This window comes from Acanthaster planci, linkage group LG08 (assembly GCF_054643075.1).
Source record: "Acanthaster planci isolate LZ-2023a linkage group LG08, COTS_SCS, whole genome shotgun sequence".
Taxonomy (NCBI): Eukaryota; Metazoa; Echinodermata; class Asteroidea; order Valvatida; family Acanthasteridae; genus Acanthaster; species Acanthaster planci.
In genome coordinates, this window is record NC_141784.1 from 20671596 (window position 1) to 20677774 (window position 6179).

Here is a 6179-nt window from a genome sequence, read left to right on the forward strand (position 1 = left end):
GGGGGCCTGCCCAAAACCACTTTCAATGTGTCCACCAGAAAAACCATCAGGGAAACAGAGGCAACTTTATTTTAAAAAAAGGTGGAACATTTAAAAGGATTAATAGTTCATTGCTTGACAGCCACAGGCCAATCTACCCCGTATTTATTGACAACGCAGAAGGCCCTCATATGCATGAATAACAAGCGCTAAACCCACTTCACAATAAGGTAATGTGTTTATCTGACTGCTGACACAACCTCTTTCTATCACTATCTCAATGGTGGGTTAGGGGCGGGCTTTGCCAATTAACCGCATTAACGTCATCAGCCCTGGCAAATTGGAAGATGGGAAGCACTTCCCAGAGAATTGATAACTTGACAATCTTATCTAGGGGCTAACAGCTGTTGCTCTAATCATTTTTTATAAGCCGGCAATATTCCCACGAACGCCCATACCATCATTTTTCTCATCCTGTGGCAATAACTTTAGCTGGCATTTTGGCGGGGGTCCGCAGCTGATCTGCTGGCCAATGTCAGAAGGGAATCCTGGTAGATAGAGCTTGCATGTATTTTTATCGGGATATTTATTGGCCGGATAAACATTGCCCCGCTTGAGGGATTTCAGGAGAAATATTTTTCAGATGTGTCAAAATAAAACGGCACTTACATAAGCTCTGTGACCCACTGGACAGTGATTAATTGCCCGTGTGGTCTCTTCTGTACCTGCATCAACTGGGCTACAAATGTTGGTGAGCAAGTTTGAACTTGATACACGGGCAATTGCCACAGAATGTCTCTGCGATGAGCAGGGATAGCAGGAACAGCAGCACTTATTACAATGGAAAGCAGGGCACACACAACATTATAAGAGAGTGTCAAATATACATACATTGTACAAGATGTGTAACTCATTAACCCTAAACAGCTCTAAATATTACAAAGTGCTACTTAGTTGTAAAATGTGCTATTCAGTCCTGTCGCTTGTAAGAGGACATGATCTTGTTGTTCTCTGAAGCCATAAAATAAAATAGATAAGACAATGTACCATACAGTACTCTGGCACTATGAATGCATGACTTCATTGTTCTCTGTACTAGTAACAATGGAGGGTGCCCTAGCCAGAAGTAGTAATTTGTTGTGCTAGGTCCTTCAGGCACAGACTATTGCTTACTATTTTGTAGTCTGAGTACTGCCAGCCAAATTTCATGCAAAACTGTCAATATATCTTGAACATTTTGAGGCATTATGGCTAAAAGGTCGTCAATACTGGTGTACAGTCCATCACACATCATAACCTTTATTCTTGCTACCTCATATTTTTTTAGAACAGTACCAGTAACATATTTGAAATTTCCACACCAAATCTACAAAATTAAACTAATTAAGTCTTCCTTTTTAACAAATGGGGTGCCCATGCCCCAACAGCTGTGCAAAATACTCCGAGTATAAACACGGACCACACACGGACGAAAATGACCCTCCGCGGGCTCACGCCCATTTCCCATCGCTTAACCATTTCCATCAGGTATTAAGCCAGTTCCTGATGACTCGCAACCAGTCGAACCAATAACCACTCAGCAAAGGAACCTCTTCTGGGTTCATCCCTTGCCTCAGTTACCCTCCAGGAGAGGATGTTGTGAAGCTCCTGGCTCGAGGGCTTAATGATCCAAGTTGACTCCTTAATTTAAGGGTGCTTCAGTTATCAGGAACACCAACTGTTATTCTGCACATGGATATCGGCCTACATATGTGACCTGTCACCCCAAAATGAGCCGAAAGTCAGAATTTTCAAAAATTGAGATATTGGTATATTTGAATTCAGTAGCAGAAGAGCTTCAGTAGCAGAAGGGTAAAAGTATAAGGTAACAATGTGACATTATTTTGGTAGCTTTCCATCTTTGTTCCCAACATTGTTTCAACATTTCTGACCAGACATAAATAATGCTATCGTCAGAACTGCTGAGAAAATGACATTTCTAAATATATGATCCTGCGAAATATTTGGAATTAAATGGGAGATGGGTTTCTCTTTGACCTCCACTTCAATATGACTTTGAACCCTCAAAATAGGACAGAGCGGGATGCGACTTTACTCTTATTTTTTCATGACAGGTCACATGAAGGTTATTCGGTATAGGCTGGTATATATGATTGTTCACCTGCAGAGATGTGTGATACTTGGTACGGTAAACAGAGTTCCTGCGTGTACGCTACATGTGTTTTACCTCAGCATGCGCACCCGTAACTCTAATCTGGCAACAATCCCAGACATTCTCTCTCTACGTTCATATACCTGTGGTGTAGAAATAGACACTTTGAGTTCCATTTTGTGGACACGCCTCCAAGTGTACAATTATTTCCATTCCCAACTGTTAATGAGGTTGATGAAATACCATCTGTCAACTTCCCAAATGGGGTATGCCACAGAGAGACCATCATTACTCATGTCACATGTTCATGACAATGAACTTTGTCGCACGGAAGCCGCAACCATCTATCACTGTGGGACAACTCATTATTCTGCGTCACTTTTGCCAACTGTCTTAATAAATTTGCTCAGTTTGGACAAAGATGAGACACATTGTGAGCTCTTGAAGTTCATCAGGGTGCGGTTGCATTGAGGAGCTGGGTACAGTACTTGCCAGGCCACTTGAACAGGGCTTTCCAGACCAGGGCTCTGAATGCCTTCTCAAGACAAGTTAGTCTCTGTGCATCTTGGCAATAAATGAGATCTTGGCTCAACTGTGCACTAATAGGGGATGATAAATTAGAAATAGTGTCATGGCAGACATTGTGTCTGACCTGCATCATCTCTTAAGTGTAAAGGGCCTATGTGCAGGCAGTCAGCAACACAGCTTGACGCACTACTTAAGCTATTACAAAAAGTCCCTGATCGTTAAACTAATTGCAATATGGTGTACATGTACGTGCGTCCACGTTTGCTGAGTATCCTCAAGGCAACGGGTATTCTCAATAACAACCAACGTACACCACGTACGAACTGCAAGTCCTGAACCAAACTTCTTTTTTGGGGGGGAGGCCAAGCTTAAACACAGTTATTGGAATAAGATCAGCAGTTTGCAGACGTGTGAAAGAGATAACAATTTCGAAATAAAAGTGTTTGGGAATTTGGAAATTGTCATACAACTATCGACCTATGACCCAGTAAAAAATTTGAAAAAAAAAAATTTCACTGCTTTCGTGTGACATGTGACCTGACTTGCCAATTTTAATGATTGATTTTGTCTCCATGCTAAAATTCAAAACACCCATTACTCAGGGCTGAGTGGCAGCCTGGGATTTTTGACAGCTCCATGGCACTATTATTTCCAAGTCAAGGATGTCGGGACACTTTTTTTAATGTGGCTCCTGGGATCATTTCTGTTGGCACGCCAATTTTCAGAGTTGTCACGAGAGAGTCAGCTTGGCCCACTTACAGATATGATAGGAGGGCCTCAATTTCCCCTCTCGTAAATATTTTCGATATATACGAGCAGTGTTGATCAAGTGCTGTACTTTGCCAAAGACTGACTTGGCTCTTGTCAAAAGTAACCCCGTTTAAAATCAAATTTTTTTTTCGTTGTTGATATATGTACATTAATCTAAAAGCAGGCGGACAGCTTTCAGGCGGGTGTCAACTTTTTCAAGAATATGCCCCCTCTACTTTGGCCAGACAAGTTTGCAGCCTACATAGGAGCACGTCCAGGATCCCAAGAATTTAGATGCTGCTCTTGGAGAACCTTGATAGATTCGGGACTCCAGACTTCAGTTATTACCTATTCTGGCTTCTACACTGGCTTGATAGCAAATTTGTTGAAGCTTAAAATGTAGCCTAGGTCCCTAGGTCATTGTACTCCACCTCGAAAAAGTAAAAGGGTCTGATGTTGCAATCCTAGCAGAATCTATTTCAAAGAAAAAACTCTCTAACTATTTTTAGAAATACAGCAGGCACACACAAAACAAGCAAACATATCAAAACTCAACCAGTCACATTTGAAGCACCGTGTCAGCCAAGAGTTTAACCATCTACCACAGGAGAACGAGTGTGCCATCTGAATCTGCATTGGTGGCTTTTTGTACCGAGTGGTGCTACTGACTGAGCTAAGGTCGTTTACCTTTACCCTCAATGCAAGCTGCAAACTTGAGAATTCCCACCCACCCTTTCCTTCAACACATCCAGCTCAGCCACACTCTGTCCCAGACTTCAGAGCTTGTACATTTTCCACCGATATGCTTACCAAGTTACACCATTATTAAACACATAGACCAGATCCCGACAGTGCCTCTCAACCAATATCAACATCATTGGTATAGCTTTACCCCAGACTTAAGTGTATCAAGTTCTCAAGTGAATGCCACTGGAATTTCATGGCGGCAGAGACCAGAGGGATTAACTACACAATGATGCAGGTCAAGTTCCAAGAAGGTTATCTTTTTTTTTTCACTGAGAAGAAAATGGAAGCTTTATTCAGTTAGGGGATAGGAATGGTACATAGGAACTCTGGACTGCCAAGAGTTATGGAATTTCATTTCAATCGCAAATACTGCATGGGTGATTTTGCACAATTGTACAAAGGCATTATGGGAAGGAAAAGGGGGCAATGTTTACTCCTTTTCCCTTCCCACAATGCCTTTCTACCATTGTGCAAAACCACCCATGCAGTATTTGCGATAAGGCTTATGGAGATTTTTCTTAATCATGCATAAAGGCTCTACCTGGTTGAGTCAGTTTGTTATCATGTGGGGAGTTGTAAATAAACTGGTGCCCAACTGCAAATGTATTGATTAAAATTCACAGCAAGCAGACCGTAGATAAGTGTTTTTGTTCCACCTTAGCTGACTATACCACAGAACCGCAGTGCAACATGTTCAACTTCATGTACATTTTTTTGCAGTGAATAAAGACTATGCTAGCGCTACACTGAGCATCTTGCCACTTCAGTAACCTCATTTGCTTTCATTTTGTGACAATAAAATAGTTGTACGTCGCGTTCTGTTTACCGGTCTAATAATCCAGGGGGGCCAACAGGGCCATGCCCCCCCCCAAAAAAAACTTGAAAATAAAACACAAATGAAAGGTAAAACCTCACCCGTAGAAATTTTACATGACAAAGTTTCAAAATCCCCCTGCTCCCCCCAAAGAGTTTGGAATTGCCGGGGTGTTCAGCAAATGACTCCCAGATCCATAATTGTTTGAACAGTAAAAGGAGACTTCCCGAAATGCGCAGGTAAGTTGGACCACAATAAATATCTCGTACGACGTTTTTAAAAATGAGTGAATAAAAATGTAGAGGGTAATGAACAGAAAGGACTGCCAAACTCAAAACTGCGATAGAAACGCGACCCAAGAAAAAAAAAGGACTTACCAAAAGATGGCTGAACTCTGTGACTTGAGTTTTGAACTGGGACGTCACAAAAAGCTGACAAGATGAATCCTTCATTTGCTGCTTTTGCATTTTGCAGTTAATTTGTTATTCCCTCTGATATGCCTCTGGATTCAGGGTCTTTTCAGAAGAACTCAAAATAAAGGACGGCTCAAGAGTCATTTCCTTTCAAAGCAAGATAGTGCCACGTCGGTGTCGTGTCGGTTTAGCGGGGAGGAAGGAAAATAAACCACGTGCCAAATTAGTGTGAGCTGGGCATGATTAGTGGCGTCATCGTTATCCGTGCAAAACATAAGAGAAAGGCCTAGAAGACACTTGCATCGCATGCGTATTAGACAAAAGACAAATTCTGCATGGTGACATTTTAGCACACTTCAAGGGAAGCGCGAGGATTTCGAGGTGGCGATAAGGCCATTATATCCCTGCCAATCTCAAATATTTAGCAACGAAAACTACAATTTGGAGATATACTAATGCTGATATACAGGGTGCTAGTGACAGAAATTCCGGACAAATTAATGTTTACTTGAGAGCCCAATTTTATCTAACTACACCGTACACGTGCTAGACAGAAGAAGTTAAATGTCCAGCGCACTGTTCTTCAAGACACCGAAGGTTGATTTTTGGTAATTTATGTCCAACCAAATAAAAAGAGAATCCTTACTACATCAACATGTTACAATGTAACCACAGTGCGACTTCTGTTTTGATGGTGGCCGGTTCTTATTATGGATTTTTGCATGTTTTTGATAGTGGATTAGCCTGGATTTTACAAGGGGGGAGGGGCACAAATGGGGCACCAGCATCTTATGGG

General features: G+C 41.8%; 1 protein-coding gene across 1 annotated transcript in view; it reads right to left on the bottom strand.

Annotated features, from left to right (window-relative positions):
• LOC110974937 (semaphorin-5A-like) overlaps nucleotides 1-5591 on the bottom strand; it is a 136204-nt gene extending 130613 nt beyond the window's left edge. The window contains exon 1 of the mRNA XM_022226936.2: nucleotides 5348-5591. The gene's annotated coding sequence lies outside the window, so the exon portion shown is untranslated. The remainder of the gene's footprint in view (nucleotides 1-5347) is intronic.
• Nucleotides 5592-6179: the final 588 nt, after the last annotated feature.